This window comes from Apodemus sylvaticus, chromosome 23 (assembly GCF_947179515.1).
Source record: "Apodemus sylvaticus chromosome 23, mApoSyl1.1, whole genome shotgun sequence".
Lineage (NCBI taxonomy): Eukaryota > Metazoa > Chordata > Mammalia > Rodentia > Muridae > Apodemus > Apodemus sylvaticus.
The window spans coordinates 15378186-15402762 of NC_067494.1; the positions used below are offsets into that span (position 1 = coordinate 15378186).

Consider the following 24577-nt stretch of genomic DNA (forward strand, 5'->3'; position numbering starts at 1 on the left):
TCTTCCTTGCCTGCCTCGTGGGACTGAGCAACTGCTAAATCCTTGGACTTCCATCCACAGCTGCTGCTGACCATTGCTGGGGAGTTGGACTACAAGCTGTAAGCCATCGATAAATTCCCTAACTATATAGAGACTACCCATACATTCTGTGACTCTAGAGAACCCTCACTAATACAACTATATTCTTTTGATTCTTTACTGAGAATATAGACCAGACTCCCCTCCTAGCCCATCCCCAAGAAAGGTATCAGGAAGATCTGGGAGCATCCATGTCAGTATCAGCCACCTGTCCTAGGTATAGCTCAGCTCCCTCATGCTGGGTTCCTCACCTTCAAGGATCTGCTACACCATGTCTCAGGCAGCCTTCCCTACATAATACAGCTCCTAGTTCTTGAAAAGTATCAGGGCACACAGAGATGAGATGTTAACAACAGTCTTGCGAAGGCCAGGGATATCTGGGACAGCGTTGAAGGTACCTGAGGTAGTTGTTCACCTTAACTAGGTCCTTCACATTCAGGAAGACATTGGAATTGTCCCTGAGAGCGCCTGATGGAACAAACTGAAGAGGCAGCTTGGGCTCTGCTCCCACAGCCTTCTCCAGTTACTCCCTATAGTTCCAGCTGTGCAGACATCCCTAAGAGTAATCATGAATGCTCTTTATAAAAACAGATGTCGTGACTCACACACCAGCCCTGAGGCCCAAATTAAGGCACTTTAGACAACCTGGTTAGACTAACGCTGCAGTGACACCAGTACATCCTTTCTCCTCCTGAACTTTGGATTTGAGGACTAAGCATCCACCTAACCAAAAGGCAATGAGGTGAGAGCTTGCAGCCCTGGTCTTGATAGGAGTCTCACCTGCGTTGTGATTAGCAGCAGGCCCTGCAGACCCTAAAGCCCAGGGATCTCAAGCATCTACACAGAGACTGCTGTTTCCTGGCCTGGCAGCCCAGATCTGGAGCTACCAGCAGCACTTGCAGGCCAGGCTGCTGTGCACCAGCCCAGATCTGGAGCTACCAGCACCACTCGCAGGCCAGGCTGCTGTGCACCAGCTCTGCATTCAGAAGCCATGGCACCAGGTCACTACATTCCCTTAGGATCAGCACAGAACTGGACAACAGCAACTGGGCCAGCTCCTGGGACAGGGCATGGCCCAAGTCCTGGGAGGCCCCCATCAGCAAGCACACAGTGCAACTCAGCCCACCTCCCTCAAGGCCTGGACTCAGCAGAAGGCTCAGCTAGCTGCTGATCAAGTGTATGACATAATTTGCTTGGTTCATTTATAGAATGAGGTGATGTAGAATCCATCAGAATTATAGAAAAACCTTTCTTTGATTCAGAAAGTTGCAAGTAGTAGACCTAGTTTCTTATCCAGGTTTGGATAGGGAAGTCAGCAATCACAAGTGGCCGGTCTTAAGTCACATTTTTTTTTTTATTTATTAAGGTTTTTGTCCTTATATGTTTCTAAAAAATACATAGTCTTGTACCAAATCAACACCTTGGCATCCATGCCTTTTCTCTATGCCGTAGTTCCCTTTCTGTATATTTCTGCATTGTTTATTTAAAACTACTTAGTTATCACTACTCTCTTACACTCACTATCTTATTTCCAATAATAGTTGAAGGACCTTTAACAGACAAGGTGAGGTCAAAGTCTGCTGGGCTATATGAGACTCTGTCTGAAGACAAAACCTAAATACAGAAAGAAAAGGAGAGAGATAGCCCATGCCCTGCCAGTGAAAGGTGTCCCTTGCTGAGTTTGAAGCCCAGAACTCACATTAAAAATGTTAGATATGCTCTGGCAGAGGTGGTACTTGCCTTTAATCCTAGAACTTAAATGTCAGAAGCAGGTGAATATTTGTTAGTTCCAGGCCAGCCTGGTTTACATAGACAATTCCAGGACATCCAGGGCTTCACAGAGAAATCCTGACTCAGCCAGGCAGCCATGAAACCATTAATTCCAGCATTAGGGGATGCTGATGCTTAGGCAGGTGACTCTCTCAGATTGAGGCCACTTGCTTCAGAGTGAGGTCCAGGATATCCAGAGTTATGACAAGAGAAACCCTGCCTCAAAAAGAGAGAGAGAGAGAGAGAGAGAGAGAGAGAGAGAGAGAGAGAGAGAGAGAGAGAGAGAAAAGAAAGAAAAGAAAAGAAAAAAGAAAAAAAGGAAAAATAAACTTTTTAAACAGAGGACATGCACGAAGAACTATACACATTGTCTTCTGGCCTCCACCTCCTAAGACTGCCTCTCAACATACCCACACAGTAATAGCCACACACATTAACATATCAAGAAAACAACAAGAAAAGGTAAGTTTCTTAAAGGAGAGTAAGCACAGCAAGTCTTGGTTTTTTTGTTTGTTTGTTTTAAGATTTACTTATTTAGTGTATGTGAGTACACAGTTACTCAATCTTAGGTACACCAGAAGAGGACACTGGATCCCATTAAAAGTTGACAAAAGGTAATGTCTGTTCTGGTTAGTTTTTGTCAATCTAACATCAGCTAGAGTCCTGTGAGAAGAGGAAACACCAAATGAGGAATTTGCTTCCATCAGACTGGCCTGTGGGAAAGAAAAGAAAAGAAATCACATCTTGACTGACTTGACTTTCTATAAGAAAGCAGAGAGAGCAAGATAAATAATTCAAGCCAGTAAGAAATATTTTTCAATGACCTCTGCCTCCAAGTTCCCGAGTTCCTGTCTGTTTTTCTAGCTTAGTCAGTGCTCCATTTCTGTGAAGAGACATGATGGCCACTGTAACTCATGTAGAGGAAAACACTTCATTGGGGCTGGCTTCCAGGTCAGAGGTTCAGACATGGCGAAGAGCACAGCTTTGAAGAGTAGCAGAGAGTCCCACATCTAGATCAGCAGGCAGCAAGAAGAGAGAGACATAGGAGCTGGATTGAACATTCGAAACCTCAAAGCTGTGACATAGTTCCTCTAACTAAGACATACCTACTCCAACAAGGCCACACCTCCTAAGAGTGATGTCACTCCCTGTTGACCAAGAATTCAAATGCATGAGTCTATGGAATCATTCCAGTTCAAACCACTATAACTTCCTTCAGTGATAAATTGAAACCTGAAAATTAGAAAAGTAAATATTTAGGAAATGTAATTGACATATATAGAAGGGTTTTTATCCTGTATTCCAATTTCTTTCTTTCCTTTCTTTTCACTTCTTTCTTTCCTTTCTTTTCACTTCTTTCCTTCCTTCCTTCCTTCCTTCCTTCCTTCCTTCCTTCCTTCCTTCCTTCCTTCCTTTCTCTCTTTCTTTCTTTCTTTCTTTCTTTCTCTTTCTTTCTTTCTTTCTTTCCTTCTTTCCTTCTTTCCTTCTTTCTTTCATTTCTTCTTTCCATCTTTCCTTCCTTCCTTTCTTCCTTCCTTTCTTTTTCTTTTACTTGTTGGAGTTTCATGTAGCCAAGGCTGGTTTTCAACTCACTCTGTAATGAGGCTGGCTTCAATTTCCTCATTTTCTTGCCTCCACTTCCTTGGCAATTTGATTACCAGCATATGTCATCAGTCTAGCATGTGGGTATAGAGGTGTGTGCATGTTTGGTGATATTAGTGCACTATAAATTCACAGTGTTGGGCATGCATGTGTGAAGCTCAGAGTTTAAATTTGCATTTTTTTCTATCTCCACTGTACTTTATGAGACACAGACTTTCAATGAACTGTAAACTCAAGGACTGGATAGGCTAGGCAGTGAAAAACAGGGAACTTTTTACTGACAAGGAGTCTTCCCAAATTTCTAAGCTTAGGTTTGAATAAAACTCCATCCTCCAATCCTAAATCCTTTCATCTGTTAGAAGAGAGGCAGTGGGAAGCAAATCCTTCATTGTCCATCAACAAACCCCTTTTCAGGTTCCTGTGCTGATGAGGAAGGAGAATCTTTCCTCTGTGACTTTCAAAAATCAAATATCTGATTAGAGACTTCACACATAGGGTTTTGTTGCCCATTTCTGGACAGTACCTGTGTCTCTCTTTCATTGTGTGATGGTTTGTCTGATAGAATTGCTAGCCAGTGCATAGTGTGGAATGTGTAGACATGTTCTATTTCCAGGTGACAATGAACATTTTGTTAAGAGAGAATATCATCCTTGACTACTGCTCTATGAGGTGCTTTGTTCTTCTCTTCCCAAGCATTCAAAGTACCTGACTAGGTTGTTTTGACTAAGCCCACTGAGTCAGTCAACAAGGTCTCAACAGAGTGAATGGTGGTCAAAGAAAGAAAAGACAATTAGACAACACTATAGTATGACTCCAGCTAGAGCATGTTTAGTTTTTCCCATGCTGCCTTTATACCATATGAAGTACATGCAAAAAATAGGGTCAGTTCTAGGTCAAGGAACTAACAAGGCATACACAAAAGTCCTGTGATTGCCGGTGGCTGGGAGCTTCCCGGTCTGGCGAAGGTAATTGTGGAGACACAGAGTAGGACTCTGGTGATGATGGCTTTGAAGTCTGAGGGTTTCAGGGCTTTCTAACTGTACTAAAAATGCTGATAATTTCTAAAATGTCCTAGAAACTTTCTTGTTCTTTCTGAGGGTGAAAGACTGCTGGCTTAGGTGATTAACACCTGTAGCCTAACAGCAGAGGATTAAGCAATGTGGTCTTTGTTCTATCTCATCAGGAACTGCTGGGCTCTAACTTTCAGCTTGCTAGTCAGAAGTCTTTGCAGGGAGAAAAAAATAGGATGCTTAAAAAAGTGGTTAATGATAGTTAAAGCAATATACAACAAACTGGTAGCCAACCTCAAACTAAATGGAGAGAAACTTGAAGCAATCCCACTCAAATCAGGGACTAGACAAGACTGCCCTCTCTCTCCATATCTTTTCAATATAGTACTTGAAGTTCTAGCTAGAGCAATTAGACAACATAAGGAGGTCAAAGGGATAGGAATTGGAAAGGAAGAAGTCAAATTATCACTATTTGCAGATGATATGATAGTATACTTAAGTGATCCAAAAAACTCCACCAGAGAACTCCTACAGCCGATAAACAACTTCAGCAAAGTGGCTGGCTATAAAATCAACTTAAGTAAATCAGTTGCCTTCCTATACTCAAAGGATAAGCAGGCTGAGAAAGAAGTTAGGGAAATGACACCCTTCACAATAGCTACAAACAATATAAAGTATCTTGGTGTGACTCTAACCAAATAAGTGAAAGATCTATACGACAAGAACTTCAGGTCTCTGAAGAAGGAAATTGAAGACTTCAGAAAATGGAAAAATCTTCCATGCTTGTGGATTGGCAGGATTAATATAGTTAAAATGGCCATCTTGCCAAAGGCAATCTACAGATTCAATGCAATCCCTATCAAAATCCCAACACAGTTCTTCACAGAGTTAGAAAAAGCAATTCTCAAATTCATCTGGAATAACAAAAAACCCAGGATAGCTAAAACTATTCTCAACAGTAAAAGAACTTCTGGGGGAATCAGTATCCCAGACCTCAAGCAATACTACAGAACAATAGTGTTAAAAACTGCATGGTACTGGCAGAGTGATAGGCAAGTGGACCAATGGAATAGAATTGAAGACCCAGAAATGAATCCACACAGCTATGGTCACTTGATCTTTGACAAAGGAGCGGAAAACATTCAGTGGAAAAAAGATAGCCTTTTCAACAAATGGTGCTGGTTCAACTGGAGGTCAGCATGCAGAAGAATGCGAATTGATCCATTCTTATCTCCTTGTACTAAGCTCAACTCCAAGTGGATCAAGGATCTCCACGTAAAACCAGACATACTGAAACTAATAGAAAAGAAACTGGGGAAAACCCTTGAGGACGTGGGCACAGGGGAAAAGTTCCTGAACAGAACACCAATAGCTTATGCTCTAAGATCAAGAATTGACAAATGGGACCTCATAAAATTACAAAGTTTCTGTAAGGCAAAGGACACTGTCAAAAGGACAAAATGGCAACCAACAAATTGGGAAAAGGTCTTCACCAACCCTACCACTGATAGAGGGCTAATATCCAATATATACAAAGAACTCAAGAAGTTAGATCCCAGGAAACCAAATAACCCTATTAAAAATGGGGTACAGATCTAAACAAAGAATTTTCACCTGAAGAAATTTGGATGGCCGAGAAGCACCTTAAGAAATGCTCAACATCATTAGCCATTAGGGAAATGCAAATCACAACAACCCTGAGATTTCACCTTACACCAGTCAGAATGGCTAAGGTTAAAAACTCAGGAGACAGCAGGTGTTGGCAAGGATGTGGAGAAAGAGGAACACTCCTCCACTGCTGGTGGGATTGTAAGATGGTACAATCACTCTGGAAATCAGTCTGGCGGTTCCTCAGAAAACTGGACATGACACTTCTGGAGGACCCTGATATACCTCTCCTGGGCATATACCCAGAGGATTCCCTGGCATGCAATAAGGACACATGCTCCATTATGTTCATAGCAGCCTTATTTATAATAGCCAGAAGCAGGAAAGAACCCAGATGTCCCTCAATGGAGGAATGAATACAGAAAATGTGGTATATTTACACAATGGAATACTACTCAGCAATTAAAAACAATGAATTCATGAAATTTTTAGGCAAATGGTTGGAACTGGAAAATATCCTGAGTGAGGTAACCCAATCACAAAAGAATACACATGGAATGCAATCTCTGATAAGTGGATATTAATTAACCCAGAAGCTCTGAATACCCAAGGTACAATTAGCATAACAAATGACTCCCATGAAGAAGTAAGGAGAGGGTCCTGATCCTGGAAAGGATTGATCTAGAAGTGTAAGGGAATATAAGGACAGAGAAAAAGGAGGGAGGTCATTGGAGAATGGATGGAGAGAAGAAGGTTTATGGGACATATGGGGAGGGGGGAACTGGGAAAGGGGAAATCATTTGGAATGTAAACAAAGAATATAGAAAATTAAAAAAAGAAGTGGTTAATGAGTTTATTACTAAGTTGTAAATATTTTCCCATGTAATGCTATCTAAGAGGGAAAAGCGGAAAGATCCTAAGCGGGGGAAGGGAAAAGTTCTAATTAGAGAAAGGTAAAAAGTGAGAGAGAGTGGGAGAGAGAGAGGAGGAATAAGGCATGAGAGAGAGAGAGAAAGAGAGAGAGAGAGAGAGAGAGAGAGAAGTAGTAGTAGTAGTAGTAGTAGTAGTATTCGTAGTGATAGTCGTAGTGCCTATCTCTTTTGTCTTCAGTACTTCTACATCTTTCAGAATGCATGATCACATGTTACAAAGTTCATCATAAGTTTACACAAAATACCAAGTCATAAATTGAAATAGAAGTTTACAACAGAGAATGTTTACATGCATATCCATTAGGAGTAATTATCTAGAGAGTAACATCTATCACATGTCTTCTCTATAGGTTTGTAGAAAGTTTAAAACCATAACTAAGTTATAAGTAAAGTTTTGTATAGATAAACCCAGTCAATATGTTATCTTCTGTCCTACACCTATAATAAATTGTTAGTTCCCTTTTTATGACCTTTGCTTAATTGTTTTACAACCTCTTGGAATGTGCTCTGAATAGGAGAAAGTCTGTTTGCCATCTAAGAGCAATTAACTTGTGACACTTGGGAGAGTGGCAGAGTTCTCCTTGCAGTTTGGCTATTAGAAAAGGACCAAGTAGGAGTCCCATTATAAAAGAACTTAATAATCACAGATATAATTTTAGGAATTGTTATAGGATCATCATTAAAACTTTAGTCATCTGTTTGTCTACATAGCATCACTGTTAAGACAGTACATCTTCATGGATCTGCAGAGATATGCTCCAAAGGGATGTGCTACTACTTATTGATTATTATAAACATATAATAATAACAGAAAAAGCATATAAATAGCAGGAATCTTTCCTAAAATCAGTCCCCCACAGCCTTGCTGAATGGGGGCTCACCTGTCGCAGATTGTATAATAATCCGAGGCAAGCATTTCAGGATGATCATGTGCTAGTATATTAGCTTGTCCCATTATGGCTCCTGACACTGTGATCACTGTGTCTGGGGACTTATCAAGATGATCAAGATAAGAAATTCTCATTCCTTGGCTGTAGTTATTTTGAGCCTACTTTCTTGTCCTAGCTCAATGTCAAAGATCTCCACATCATCTGACACATTTCTCCCTTTTTCTTGTCCTTTTGACACAGGAATCTAGCTGTAAACATTTTTGGGGGCCTGACTTTATTTTATTTTATTTTTTAATTTTTTTGTATTGCAAAACTGGTTCTACCCAAATCATGAAAGGTTTGATGATGGAGTAGGACCTGGAGGCCTGCTACTCTATTAAAGAGATCTTTATCCCTAACCATAAGGTGCTGACCACCCTTGGTGAAGGAAACTTTTCAGTGGTCAAACTGGCCTTCCATGTTTCCACATTGACTTGTGTGTCTGTAAAAATTTGCCAAAAACACCCACAAAGTATACCTCGATTATCTGCATGGAAGTCAGGAATATGAAATCATTTAGACATCCTAAGATTGTCAAGGCATTTCACATGGTGCAGATGAGAGAGACCACCTACATAGTGATGGAGCATGTATCAGAGGGAGAGCTACAAGACCTCATCATCGAAGGGGGTCTTTAGAGGAGAGCTAGGCTTGAAGGATGTTTGTCCAGATCGTACATGCTGTGCAGTTCTGCCACAACAATCACATTGCCCACAGGTACAGAAAGGCCAGCAACATTTTGATCGACCACTGTCTAATTTTGGCCTTACTGCTGAAGTAATCCCTAAGCAAAAGCGGGCAGATTTCTGTAGCATACTGCCCTGCTGTGCTCCAGAACTCTTGTAAGCAGAGTAATATGAGGGCTGCCCAATGGATATCTGGAGTTTAGGGGTACTCCTGTTCCTCATGGTGACTGGGAGCCTGTCTTTCCTAGGTAAATCTTTTGTGGATTTGGGACTGCAGATCATCACAACAAACTTCAGCATTCTCCTCATGTTTCCATTGATAATTTCAATGTCATCATCAAACTGCTGATGATCAGTTCATCTAATCAAATTGTGAGACACCCCATGATCTGGACAGTGAGGCATGATTACCACCTACTTACACGCAGATGTTCCCGGACACCCAGAGCCCTAGCATTGTCAGGACCAAGCGGGTCATTGGATATATGCCTGACAGGCATATGTCCTCCTGCAGTACCCAAGAGAAGGTCTGAGGATCTCTACAGGCAGCTAAGAGTATAACCCTCAGAGGGGCCTCCACTGGGGATACCTGCAGAAAGAGACTCTCACACAGGAAAAGGACATCACCCAGGAAAAGACTATCCTTCAATAAGATGCCATCATTCAGGAAGAACCCACTACCAATGTCCAGCCTTGGGGTGCAGGCTCTCATAACTGACCATACTGCTGGAAGGAATAAAGAAGACAATCATGCACTGCCTCTGAAACCCGTGCAGTTGCCTGACACCACCAAAGGGGAGTAAAGTTTCCAGTAAGAAATTGGTTCCAAGAAAAGGGGATCATTGGACCCTTCACAGGACCACATTGGTGCAAGTCGTTATTCATTTTATCCATACTTTTGTTCTTTGTGACAAAGGATGGGTCTTCCCCCTTATGGCAAACTTAGGAATTTAACAATCTGCCACTTCAGAAGAACCCAGGTATCCCTCGACAGAAGAGTGGATGCAAAAAATGTGGTATATCTACACAATGGAGTACTATTCAGCCATTAGAAACAATGAATTCATGAAATTCTTAGGCAAATGGATGGAGCTGGAGAATATCATACTAAGTGAGGTAACCCAGACTCAAAAGATCAATTATGGTATGCACTCACTAATAAGTGGATATTAACCTAGAAAACTGGAATACCCAAAACATAATCCACACATCAAATGAGGTACAAGAAGAACAGAGGAGTGGCCCCTTGTTCTGAAAAGACTCAGTGAAGCAGTATAGAGCTAAATCAGAACAGGGAAGTGGGAAGGGTTGGATGGGAGAACAGGGGGAGGGAGGGGGCTTATGGGACTTTTGGGGAGTGAGGGGCTAGAAAAGGGGAAATCATTTGAAATGTAAATAAATATATCAATAAATTAAAAAAAAAAGAAATACAGGAGAACATGGTTCAACGGTTAGAAGCCCTTAAAGAGGAAACACACACACACACACACACACACACACACACACACGCACACGCACACGCGCACACACACACACAGAATTCCATAGAGCTACTTCATACTTACTGAACCAAAAGTGGACAGCAGAGAAGCTGATCAAAGCAGGGAGAGGAGAAGATGGGGCATGGAGAAAGGAAGCAGAGAGTTATTGGAGAACCACTGGGCGGGGGAGACCGAGTGCTAGGGATCTGCAGGGCCAGTCCAATAATTTCTCTGTGATTCACAGTCACTAAGAGCCTCCCTCATCTGTCTTTTTGCTTTGAAGTCCTGATGAGGACAAGTCCCAGCTCCATAGCTTGTGAGTCATGTGTTGGGGGTCAGCATGGCTGAGAATCTGACAGTCCATCAGGAGACCCAAGCCAGATATACACGAGCCTGTGTGGCCACAGTCCCCTCCTTCACAGGAAGAGCTGTCCACCCCAGCACTGTCTTATCCAGGTAAAATCTCAGGCAGAAAGGGCTAGTTTTTCACTGGGTGTCGCTCAGATGAGAGGGCTGAGGTGCAAAAGAACCCCCAAAGCCCTCTGTGGAAGAGTAGCACTGTGGCTTCTCCTCTAACCTGGATAACTATCAGAGGTTCTTCTACGATAACATTCTGTCTTTTGCTCCCTGTTTCATGGAGAGAATATGGTTTTATTCACGAAGTAGACTTCTTTTCTTAGAGAACTTTCCCTAGTCAGCATATCAGGCTTGCCACAGTTGGGTTCCTAGGTTGAAAGTGAGGCCTGAAAATGCCTCTGTGGGAGTCCTCTAGGGGGCACCCTCCTTTTACAAACCCCCATCCAGCCCCATTCCCCCTGCAAAAGCCATCGCAGATTACACAGCTTGAGTTCTCAGACCCAACTCAGAGCAAAACTTATGAAATCCACAGCAGTGGAGTGACTCCAGAGGCAGCTGTGCCCTCTCTCTCCGCCAATTCTGCCCTCTAGCTCCTCTTCCCTTGCCCCTCTCTGCTTGTTCTCTCCAGGGCACCATTTACCTTGGCAACAGGACAATTCTCTCAGCATCAGGTGCCATCACACGAGGGAGTAATAAGTGCTGGGCCCAGGGTCGAACTAGAGGCCCTTATGATCAGGCAGCAACCTGCTGTGGCCCTGCCTCATGCCAGCTTCTGGTCTCTACCTGGAGTCAGCATTCAGCTAGACGCATCCACAAAATCACTTCTATTTTACTTTTTGAGTATTTGCACATTACTTTTTCTTGCTCAGGTAAACAGTCTGGCACATACTTTGAGATGGCTTCTGGGAAGCATTCTCTGTCTCTCCCACTGTCACATTGGTAAGATGTCATCTCCTGTGTCCTCTCTCCCTATGCTGTATCTGTCATAAATTGAGGCCCACAGAAGGCCATGTGACTGACATGGATGGTCTGTCCTGCCAAATGTCTCCCCTAATTTGAATACAAGGCAACAAGCCTCCTGGCATAGTAATCCTGCTGGGATTTCTGCTGAGTTCAACAACATAGCCCTATAGCATTCTACGGTCAGGAAACACATTCTTATTTGGTATCTGCACTGTCCGCTGTCCCCTGATCAACAAGAAGCTCTCATAGCAAAGATATATTTTTTTGCCCAATCAGAGAAGAGATGTGTGTCTTATTCTACTCTGGAGCAGGAAGAGTATCACAGAACCCAATGTTTCCCAATCCACAATGCACAGCTTTGAGAAAGTTCATTTCTCGGGTCCTGTGTTGGTCCTAGCCACTGGAAGAAAACCAAGGAGGACTTCTCAGATACTCTGGCCAGACCTGGAGAGCTGACCTCACATCCTCTTTCCTTGCCATCCATGCACTTGGACAAGGAACACCTGGTGAGTCTTTGCCTCTGTCTCAATCTTTTCCTGTACATGAACAGCTTCCAAACAGAAGATCTCAATTGCTCTTTCATAAACAGGACCTCTAGGGAGTTATGTTACACTGAAGACTGCCTTATGTGGCATACACAAAGTATGAACATAAAATTTAAAATCATACTTGATCAAAACAGATACAGGAAATTAAAAACCAAAAGATCAACAGACCTAGCAACAGCAACAACAACAAAAGTTCTTGAGTGTATCACTCTTAATAATACCAAACTCAGAAGTATGCTAAGGGAATATATTCTACCTACAACAAATACAAACATTGATTTTTATTCCCTGGTAGATGTGTTCAGATATCTGAGGCATACTTCCATTGTATATCCTGGCATTTGGTTCTTTCTACTTTGGTTAGTAGCTATGCTTGTTATAGTGTTCACATTGTCTCGTCTATAAATCAAATGGAATGGAACCTAGAGCATAGCACAGCTTGGTTTTTACTTCCTGTGTATCCTGTTGCCTCAGTTTCTCCTTAGGTACACTGTAATGCTGTTAGCATTTGTGTTTTAGTCAGTCTCATATATACCAACAGGCCACCTTGTAGCCAAGAATGATGTTGAGCAAGATCCTCATCTTCCTATCTTGACATCACCAATGCAGAAATATCTGTTTTGAGCCACCCTGTCCTGTTCAAGGACCATGTAGGCAAGAGTAAGTTCCAGGCTGAGTGGTATATTGTCTGAAAAAGGACATGCACATTCTAAATATGTGGAATTATCAGATCTTGTCACTGGGACTGGGCAAATATGTGTTTGGTATAGAATCCTTTGAAAACCAGTCAAGGCAGCATCTTTGTGTTGTCTTAGGCCTGGTGGCTGAGAGAGGCAGATGTAGGAGTTTGCGGTCCTGAGGTCACTTGACATACTCTGTCTCAAAAACTAAGATAGAAAAGCATTTCATAAATATACCTGGCCTACATAAGTGAGGACAAAGAGACAAACACACTCAAGGACAATTAGACACACATACACAGACACTCCTAATTCTGTGGTCATGTATGCATCAAGGTCAAATTCAGTCCTTATTTAAAGCAGTATCTAAAGTTTTCCAACTCTGCTGTGGATGACTTTGAGTTTTAAATTCTGTGTCACTTCCCAACCAATGTAGGGATACAGGATTTCTTTAAAAGTCTGGTTTACTTGGTTCTGGGGAAGAAACACAGTGTTTCCTGCATTCTGGGAGAGAGCAATTCCATTTGAGGAGTCAATCTGAAGATCGAGCTAGCTTGGGATTTACTCTGTAGCTGAGGAAGACCTTGAATTCTTGATCATCCTCCTTCTATAGTACTTTTATGGACTTCCAGGTCTGCATGACTGACTCTGCATTTTCTTCCTTCCTTTCTACATGATTTATTTTTCCTGATAAGAATATTTTCAAGTACTCCCAACATGTTATGTAGCTGGACTTCCCTCTTCTGAAGATGGTGAGCTGTGATCTGGTTGGAAGGAGGGAAAGGAGACTGTTCCAGTCCCATGCCATTGAAAGGAAACACAGCAGCAATTGTCAGGACTGTCCCTGTGTAGCCAGGTAGCTTTGCAGGTGTGTTCTGACCGATGGTCCTTGAGCTGACTCCACCTAACTTCTCTATGTATCACAATAGATAGAAGAAAAGGCACTATTGCTAAGGATTCTTGCAATGGGTACTATTTAGGCATTTTAGAGGATGCTTGGTGGGTTTTCTCAATGGCCTAACCCCATGCATTCACATGGAAGTACTTAATTCCCCTTCTGACTTCTGTGTTCTAGTTGAGTTGGTTCCCAGAATGACTTTCCATTCATGAAAATATGTTCTCAACTACCTTTTACTGGGTCCTCAAAATAAGTTTAAAAGAGAATCCACTAGAGCCATTGTTTTTTCTACCCTCCTAGGCATAGGTATAGCAGGAGCTATAGGAACAGGAACCAAAGCTTTCTTATTACAGGGTTCCCATTACCCACTCCTTGCAAGAAGCTACTGATGAACACATCTAAAGATTAGAAAAGTCAATGACAGTCCTAGAAAAATCCGATTGTTCTCTAACTGGATTGGTTTTGCAAAATTGAAGGGGCTTGGATCTATGTCTACTGTAGCAAGGAGGGCTATGTGTGGCCCTTGGAGAGTGCTGTGTATATGCATACTATATGGGGATTGTTAAATAATGGCCTAATTAAAGAAAAGATTACAAGGCCACTAGAGAAAGAGCCATCTCCAGTGTTGCTTGCAACCTCTGGCAAACCATGCTGTCTCCTGTGGCTGAGGGCTGCTTTGCTTATGGATCTTTCAAGACAACTCCTAGGTTAGATCAGACGTTTTGGTAGAGACTGACTTGCTAAAGAGGCCTTTTTGTGTAACAATATAAAAAAGCTTCTAGGAGCCTCTCAAGGTTCAGTCCTTGAGAGGCTAATCCCCTGGTCACGAGAAGGCTAAATTCATCAAGCCGTGGTTCTCTTTCCTTCTATCATTCATTCGGAACAAGTCAGAACACTAATAGGGAACCAAAATCAATTTCTCTCAACATTTTCATAGTAAATGCAAAAATATGTTACTGACTGCCCCTCAGTTTCTCAAGAGCCTTTCCAGGTGTCCATGTTCCTAATGTATTTTAATATCAGAAATTAACTACCTGAGCAGCACAAGAAAGACTGTCTAGAAGTAACAAAAGCCTCTCAAACTATATTCTCTCCAGCACAACCAGACCCTACTTTAAGATAATTGTTGTTCCACAGCTAACCTACACAACCAATCTAAATTTTGCTGCCTCTTCTCAAGAACACTCAGACTGCAGACAGTTACTTCTGCCAACCAACAGCCTAAGACTTCCTATCTACTAAGTATTCTGAAGGGTGTGATCTCTCCCCTTTCCTGATCCTCTTTTCATGTCCCTGCTCTTTGGACTCTTCTTCCCAGCTACATGGACCAAGAACCATATAGTTTCAAGTGTACATTCAAAACCATTTTGTTCTTAATGCCTTAACTTCACCTCTGTCCTTAGGAAATCTGTCCCAAGGTATTTCCAATCAACCACAGACTGCCCCAACAAATATAGGGCCATCATTAGCTCTTTCATCAGAAATAACATCCTGTTTCATCAGAATCTACATGCTTCAGAGACTATACTGCCCTAGTATTATATGCTCCCCCAAAATCTGAATATCAACTGACATAATCTCTTCTTCCTGGTTTTTACAAACAAGCCAGATAGCTTTGGTCTCATAACAACAATGGCTGAATGTCAGCAGGTATCCCAGCAAGAGCGACTGAAGGCCACTTCCCAACACTCAGCAATCCAGCAATAAACACAAATGTAGGGATGGAGGCAGTCTAGGCACCTGGACCATGGCGGGAACAGCAAACATGGCTCTGCAGGCCAGGCCGTGTTCTTCTCCCCTAGTCCCTCTGCCCTGTTAAAGCACATTAGCTTACATTCTTAAAGCTAGGCACCAAGATCTACTTCTTTATTTGTCAACTTTCCCCTGCTCATCAAGGTCCAATTATTAAAGTGTTTAAGAACCAGGCAGTGGTAGCGTAAGCCTTTAATCCCAGCACTTGGGAGGCAGAGATAGGCAGATTTCTGAGTTCAAGGCCAGCCTGGTCTACAGAGTGAGTTCCAGGACAGCCAGGACTACACAAAGAAATCCTGTCTCAAAAAACAAAACAAAACAAAATAACAATAAATAAAAATTCACACACATGTATATGTATGTGTATGTGTATATGTATATTCCAGGTTTACTTTCGCTTTTACTGTAGCCACACAGGGATAGATACATTCACATGTGCATATATATTTAAATATGATTTATATGATGTTTTTTCTTGACTCACTATTCCCAGGAGCCGGTCTCACTTAGATCTCAAAACCTCCTCCTTCCAGCCCTCTTACATGCTCAAGCCTGCCTTTGGAAGAAGAAATATTAGCTCTCAGGTTTGCAAATATCAAGTTGGTCAGCACATATAGAGCTTAGTTGGTTAGAACAAACAGAGCTCACTTGCAGTTAGGTTACTATAACTCTTTCCACTTCACCTTCTCGTGATTGTTTTAGTTTGCCAGCTTCCTTGAAGCCCAAGCCAGCTTTGTCATGCGATTCTGAGAGAAAATTCTGAGAGACTACTTCCTAGAGACAATGTTTAGAGACAGTGCTTGCCCCTGATAGACTGTTCCTCAGAGACAATGTTTCCCCCCTCATACCCCCTCCCTGCATCTTGCTTGCTTTCCTTTATATTGCGGTGTGTAAAACAATAAAGTTTGACAGCTTGATCAGAATACAGACTTGCTGTTCGTCTCCATGTCTCTTTGTCTCTCGCTTTCCTCTTAGGTAGTTTTGGGGACCCTGTTGACTGTCCTGCAGGTCGGGACACACTATCTGTGCTGATAGGCACATACAAGTAGCTATCAGGTCAGACCAACAATACTGACAAGTGGAAGATGTAGTGTTTTCTACATAACTGAAAATACTCAATGTTATATCAGTGAAGGACTTGTTTAAGTATATATTAATGGTGATGCAAGACCATCCATTTGTCTTATAGCAAGATTACTTGTAGAATTTATGGAGATACCATTAAGATAGTCTGTGATTTAGGAGAATGTTCACTCTTATTTGTATTGTTAGGTAGAAGAAATGAATAATTTCTATAAAATGTGCTTTTCACATGCACATCACCTTTGTAAGCCAAATTAGAATGAAATCCCAGCCTGAAGAATAGAGTTGGGAATGGAAATCCACCCATATTTGAAGAGGTGTAATTGTTAGGTCCTGGAAGAAAGGGTCAATGTTCTTTAAGTACAGCCTCTTGCCAAACTCTAGTAAAAGACCATCTATCCAAGAATCCTTAAACAACTCATATTGGCATTTATAGGAATGCTAGAGATGATGCAAAGTTGGTGGAAAAGAAGGATGGTTTTGGGAAAGTTAAGAGGGAAGATGAATATGATTAAAATACATCATATGACATCTTCAAAAAATGTAGAAATGTGCTTTTTAAGTGCTTTCATCCAGAAGCAGAAAAGTCTGAATTAGATTATTAGTGGGCAAAACAATCCTGAGATTTCACCACACACCAGTCAGAATGGCTAAGATCAAAATCACGGGAGACAGCAGGTGTTGGCAAGGATGTGGAGAAAGGAACACTCCTCCACTGCTGGTGGAATTGCAAGCTGGTACAACCACTCTGGAAATCACTCTGGCGGTTCCTCAGAAAACTGGCCATGACACTTTCGGAGTGCTATACCACTCCTGGGCATATACCCAAAGGACTCCCCGGCATGTAATAAGGATACATAGTCCACTATGTTCATAGCAGCTCTATTTATAATAGCCAGAAGCTGGAAAGAACCCAGATGTCCCTCAACGGAGGAATGGATACAAAAAATATGGTATATCTACACAATGGAGTACTATTCAGCCATTAGAAACAATGAATTCATGAAATTTTTAGACAAATGGATGGAGCTGGAGAACATCATCCTAAGTGAGGTAACCCAGTCTCAAAAGAACACTCATAGTATGCACTCACTGATAAGTGGATATTAGCCTAGAAGTTTGGAATACCCATGACACAATCCACATATCAAATGATGTCCAAGAAGAAGGAAGGAGTGGCCCCTGGTTCTGGAAAGGCTCAGTGCAGCAGTGTAGGGATATACCAGAACAGGGTAGTGGGAATGGGTGGATGGGGGGTACAGGGGGATGGAAGAGGGCTTATGGGACTTTGGGGGAGCTGGAAGCCAGGAAAGGGAAAATCATTTGAAATGTAAATAAAGAATATATCAAATAAAATAACAGTTTGCTAGTGTGACTAAAATCCAGTCATATCAGCCTTTCTCAGGACCTTAGCATGACAGATGAGACGTTAGCGATGACCCAGCAGTTAAGCCCGCATACTGCTCTTGCAGAGCATAAGTTCAGTTCAAAATAACACACAACATACAGCTCAAAACTGCTCAAAACTCCAATTCCGAGTAATCTGAGGACTTTGAAGGTACCTGTGTTCATGTACACACACACACACAGACACACAGACACACAGACACACACACACAACTATGTGTTCATAGAAGCCAGTAGATTTGGAAAATGACTGTTATTCTTTAATACAAAACACAAAACAGCAGCAGTGTCCATTACCTGAGTATCCAGTCCGTCTGTTAAAGGCTTCTCATTCACAGCCAAATAAAATTTCCCCAAAACCTTTTTTGGTACCATTATTGCCAGGCTCTACTCTTTAGCTCCAGTTATCCAACAACAGGCAAAACTCTTGTTAAGAGATTCTAAAGCATTACTTAAAGACACTTAACATGCTGTTGAGTGTTAAGAAACTTGTGTGGGAAAATTATTATAATATATTAATTTTAGTTTGATTATGCTGCAGACCACCCACGGGAGGTGAGTTCTTGAAGTCAGGTGGGTAAGGATTCGGTGGTGACAAACAGAACCAAACACAGAGGCAGTTTGAATCTGAGTGTATTTTGCAGCTCCCAAGCAAGGGTTTTTATACATAGAGAAACAGGTATTTCAACACTGAAAAGCTATGTTCAGTGAATCAGTACAACAGAACAGACATTGCAATAATTGTTTGGCACATCAAAACACAAAAATCAACTAGGCTAGTGGCAAATTTCCAAAAATAAACTAATACATTATTATGATCAATTACTATTTAACTTAGAGTTCCTGCTCTTCTATTACTCTTCTAAACATACATTTAACCATTTTAATTCTCTTCTATTTAAGGCTTTCTTAAACAATATACCAAAACGTACTTATGATAACACACATGCAGCCATATAAAGTATTATTGTTGGGAAAGTTTATATTTATCAATACTATCTAATAAATTACTTATAAAGTGAAGCACTGGTTTATCCAGAGATGATGTCATGGTTAATGAGTCCATCTCAAGAGATAGTTTCATACCCATTATACTTGCTTAAGATCTTAGCCTAGGCTATGAGGAACATCTTGTAAATTAGAAAAGGAATAGGACACAAGACAGATAAATTGCCAAGAGAACTATGGCTCAATAATTTTTCTCCGGAGAATTGTTCCACAACCAGTTCCAGGAGGCCTCCCCTGTTGAGGTTAAACACCTTAGTCTGTGGAACTTATCACACAGATCTGACTGGAGGTGGTGTGGCATGAATATCTTTGAATGAACTCTCTGAAACTGTAGTGCAAGCAAAAGTTCACATCTCTTGCAAAACACATCTGAATAAGGTATAAAGAAATCATATCCCATTGGGATGTTAGTGATCTGTAATTGTTTTTATATAATGGAACAAAATAAATATTCTCCTCTCTTTCATAAGTAGTTGAGGTCAGAATACATTCATGGTTCTTGCAGCAGAATTTTCACACTTGTTTTCTATGTCTGCTTCCATATTGCTTCTGATTGTCAAGAAGTGATTTTACTTTTTCACAGAAAGCAGACATGCCTTGAATTCATTATCAAAGTCAGTAATCCACAGATTAGAAAGATGTAGAAAAATATAAACAGCATTAATTCACTCTTCTTTTATGATTTAAAGGGTTGTTATGTGTATGTGCCTTTGTAAGTTTATTTGGGCCATGTATGTGCAGGTGTCTGTAGAAGTCAGAAGTCACCAGAACCCCAGGAACATGTGTTATAGTAGTTGTGAGCAACCGTGTTGGGTTGGGACCCAAATATGGGAACCAAAGCTGAGTCCTCTACAAGAACTGCAAGTGCTCTTAACTGAATAGCCATTTCTCTAGACCCTCACACTTTCCTTTTGTATTTCCTAACTTCTCATTGTCCCTCAATAATTTTTTCTAAGGCCAAGTTAAGGAGATGCTGATGTCCCCTCTAAATGGAGTGACATAACCATGCCATGAGGTGGTGTGCGGATACATGGTTAACATCCATACCCTTTCATGAAAGATTTCGTGACTTAGGGACTGGAGAGTTTGCTCAGTGGTTATACTTGTAGAGGATACAGGTTTAATGTCACACTGAAGCTTATAATCATCTCTATCTCCAGTTCCAAGGCATCTCATACCATCTTCTGGCCTCTAAGCCAGAATATACCCATTCTGGCAGGCAAATTACCCATATCCAAAAAAATTTAAAGAAAAAATCAATTTGTTGGTTTTCCTGTGTGTGTGTGTATGTGTGTGTGTGTGTGTGTGTGTGTGTGTGCATGCATGCCAAAGGTCAATATCAGGACTTTTCATTTATCTTCCACCTTATGTTTTTGAGACCTTGTCTGTCAACAAACGTGTCATTCATGTGCTGCGTAGCCAGTAACCTTAAGGGAACTTCTTTTTCCCTGACCGTAAGGCTATAGACATATGAGACCACAATCAGTATTTGTTATGCGGAAGATCTGAACTTAGGTCCTTTTACTTCTGCTACAAGAATGTTTCTTAACTGATTCTCTTCATAGTTTTTGCTTTGGCTATCTCTATGCTCTGAATTCTATACCCCAACTGTCCCGACTGTGGTCTATTCAGTTTGATATAAACATCCAGAATTGTGGTGAGAGTCCAGTGATTCCATCTCAGCCTTAGGGTTTTCCACAGAAGACTTGAAAAAGGATTGAGGATTTTGTTTAATTCAATCCCCAAATAGTAATTCTTTTCATAATTTGACTGTCTGGTCTTAGCCATTTGGCTAACTGTTCCATGAATGTGCATCCACACATATACAATCACAGTTACAGACAGTATACACAAACACACAGACACACACACACACACACACACACAGATTCCTGCCTCTCTTTCTGTTCTGTATCAATTCCTTTCTTATTATTGAAGTCGAACACCATAACTAACCAACATTTAGGAGGAAGGGACTATTTGTCTCAAACCCCACGCAGTTCCAGTAGGTAAGAGTCTATCACTGTAGTAGCAGGGAAGAGGGACAGGAGGAGCAGGAAGCTGAATCATTCCTTGAAACATGAACATGGTGTAGAGAAAACTCACTGGAAACTGTAAAGCCTCAAAACTTGTCCCAGTGTCATACTTTCTCCAACAAGGTCACACCTCCAAAACCTACCCAAATAGCAATGTCTACTACAGATCAAATATTTGAACATCTAAAACTCTGGTATGTGTTTTTATTCAAACCATCACATTATGTATATTTTTATGTTTCAAGTATGTTTATCCTCTAGGAAGAAACCGTGTTCCTAGGTCATATATTAATTTTACCATATGTCTTTCTGAGACTTTCCATGGTGGAAACTCACTTGGTTCCTTAATATCTATCACATTATCTGACAACTGTATATTTTTAATTTCTCTTGCTAAATAACAACTCTTACTGTGCAGATAAATTCTGAGAAATTGATAGCTTACCTAGGATTCAGAGTAAAGAGGAGGACTGAATTGGAAACAAATGCAAAGCTGGAAAGCTCAGAAAATTCCAGATAACTCACATCTTTCAACTCCCTTATGCATCCACTCCAGCTTGGTACCCTCTCAAACTCCCACCAACACAAAGTAAAAAAGAAATCTTGCAGGCACTTAACATTTCCTGGGGGAGGGGAATTTGCAAGAGTAAGTCTTGAGGAAGTGAGCTTGTGTTTTCTTCCAGGAGAGACAACTAGGTTTATAAATATTATAATTCAACATCTGGTAGACATATTCCATCTGCAACTCATAGGGCACATTCAGAAGACTGCAGCTATGAAAAGATCTACCACAAAAGAATACGTTTACTCAGAACAGTTAAGACTTTTTTCCCTGTAAACCAATTGCACAGTTTTTGACTTTGAATTGTGTGTGTGTGTGTGTGTGTGTGTGTGTGTGTATGTATGTATGTATGTGTGCTCACACACGTGCCATGTTGTAATGTCAAAAGTTTGGACATTCTGATAAGGTTTCTTTGCTAGAAATGAGTGAATTAACTATTTAAATTGATGCTGATCTTGAGGGCCAGGGGAGATGCCTTTCCCAGTGAAGTGTTTGCTACACAAGCATGAGGACCTGAGGCTAATTCCTATCACACACCCACACACACCCACACACACACACACACACACACACACAAACTGGAGACAGTGGCATGACAGTCATCCAAGAACAAATGAAGCAGAGACTGACACGTCTCTATCACTTAATGACTAACAAGCCTTATAGAATCTGTTACTCTCAGGTTCCAGTGAGAAATCCCACCTGAAAAATAACTGAAGTTGATGGCATCTGATGATGGATGGCCATCAGAGATCGTCTTCTGGTTTCCACACTGTGTACACAATCCATAGACACATGTGCACCAGAAGTCTTCAGTGATTACACTATTAGCTGCACATTTCCCATCTCAGTTCATCCCTTCTTATCCTCAAGGACTATTCAAGGAGGACAGAGGGCAGCTCACCCAAATGAATGAAGGGACCATTGTTGCTGTTTCAGAATATCAGAAAGAAAAGCATCGTACTGACTTCGAAGGCATTCGCCATCAGGGTGAGCCTCTGCAGGGTCTTATCTCACCGCTGGCGGCATTTATCTCACAGGCCTTCAACCTATAACAGAAAGGATATATATGTCAGGGTGAGAAGAGATATACGCTGAAGGTAATTAAGTTATTTACATTATTCTCACTCCATATCCTCTGCAGACAGTTTCTCAAAAGCTAAGTGTTCACAAAAATAAATTTTCCCTTTGTTGGTAGATGTGATCACAATAGTTTATTCTCAGGGTTTGGGTCTATGGTGAACTAATAGTTTTTCCAGGCCTTGAACGTGGGATGAAATTGGACCTTGCACTGGGTAATAGAGTGAAACAAGGTTTGGGAAATTCTAAGCCTCAAGCACCTTGAAACCTTTTTATCTGAAACATTGAGATTCATTCTGCCGTGAACTAAACTACATACAATCAAAATTCATGTATTCAAGTTCTAATGACTAATGGGACTAGGTTTTTGAGATAGAGTTTTTATAGAGGCAACTAAGTTAAAATGAGGACTATCAGGTGGGATATAATCTTGTATAACTGTGAGAGAAAATAATCATTTTCACATCATTGAAAAAGTTTGGATTATACTCCTTGTATTGTTCCTCTAAAGGAACCATATCTGTTGATGCATAATCTCACTTCTAGCCTCTGAAATCATGTTTATCAATAATTTATACTATAATATCCAGTCAATCTACTTTTGTCATGGCAGCCAAAACATTTACTGTATCCTTTAGTCCAAACAAGTAAATGAGATGTGGTCGCATTAATGTTGTTTTCTTTAGTAGACATCCATGCATGCATGCATACAACCTTCATTCAGGCATCTAGTATCCATATATGTTCCCATCCTAATAAGATCTAGCTATCTATTGCAGGCTTCCAACCATGAAGACAAGTGTACATCTATACTTGTAACCATCAATCACCCACCTACCACTCCTAACTGCTATATATTCTCTTTGGAATTTTATTTTTATTTTATGTGCATAGGTCTTTCACGTGCATGTATGTCTGTATGAAGGTAGTGGGTTTCCTAAAACTGTAGTCACAGACAGTAGTGAACAGCCTCGTGGGTGCAAGGAATTTAATGTGGGCCCTCTGGAAGAACAGTCAATGTTCTTAACTACTGAGTCGTTTCTCTTTCCCTCTACTAAGTTATAATTTACTTTTCTGTACATTAATAGTCCTTTTTTTGTCATCCTCAAAGACACAGCTCCCAGCTCGATGACACCCACTGTAGACCCTCTAAGTGGCATTTGGGATATTTTATAGCCTCACACAATAGCTTCACACCAGTGTCTTTTAGCTTATTGTTTGAAATATGTAGTACTTCAGGTTCTAGTTGTTCCTCAGGACTCGAGCCAGGTCCTGACAGCCCCTTGTGGTGATTTGACAACAGCTCAAACTTCAAGAGAAAAGTCACAATACAGTGGTTACTCTCTGATCTGAAGAGGAAGAATTTTCCAAAGCTGAATGATGCCTTACAGGTGAAGACAGCACTCAAAAAAGGTATATTTCTTTGGGATGAAAAGTTCTATAAATATCTGTTAAATCCAATTGGTACAAAGTTTCAATTAGTTTCATTGTCTCCCTGTTTAGTTTCTGTTTTCCCGATTGCTCCATTGGTGAGAGTGGAGTGTTGAAGTCACTCATAATTATTGTGTTAGGTGCAATGTTTGCTTTGAGCTTTAGTAAAGTTTCTTTTATGAATGAGGGTACCCTTGTATTTGGAGCATAGATGTTCAGGATTGAGAGTTCTTCTTGTTGGATTTTTCCTTTGACCAGCAAGAAGTGTCCTTCCACGTCTCTATTGACAACATTAGGTTGAAAATCAATTTTATCTGATATTAGAATGGCAACTCCGGCCTGTTTCCTGAGACCATTTGCTTGTAGAATTGTCTTCCAGCCTTTTACTCTAAGGTAGTGTTTGTCTTTGACCCTGAGGTGTGTTTCCTGTAAGCAGCAAAATGTAGGGTCCTGTTTACGTATCCAGTCAGTTACTCTATGTCTTTTTATTGGGGCATTGAGTCCATTGATGTTAAGAGATATTAAGGAATAGTGATTGTTAATTCCTGTCATTTTTGACGTTATATTTTAAATTTGATTGGTTAACTTCTTTTGGGTTTGATGAAAGGTTACTATCTTGCTTTTATCCAGAGTGAAGTTTCCCTCCTTGTATTGGTGTTTTCCTCCTATTATCCTT

The 24577-nt window shown here is 41.0% G+C and overlaps 1 protein-coding gene and 1 pseudogene across 2 annotated transcripts in view; both read left to right on the forward strand.

Annotated features, from left to right (window-relative positions):
- LOC127673838 (histocompatibility antigen 60b-like) overlaps positions 1-24577 on the forward strand; it is a 344893-nt gene that overhangs the window by 221215 nt on the left and 99101 nt on the right. The window lies entirely within an intron of this gene.
- Positions 8221-9148, forward strand: LOC127673517 (sperm motility kinase X-like; annotated as a pseudogene).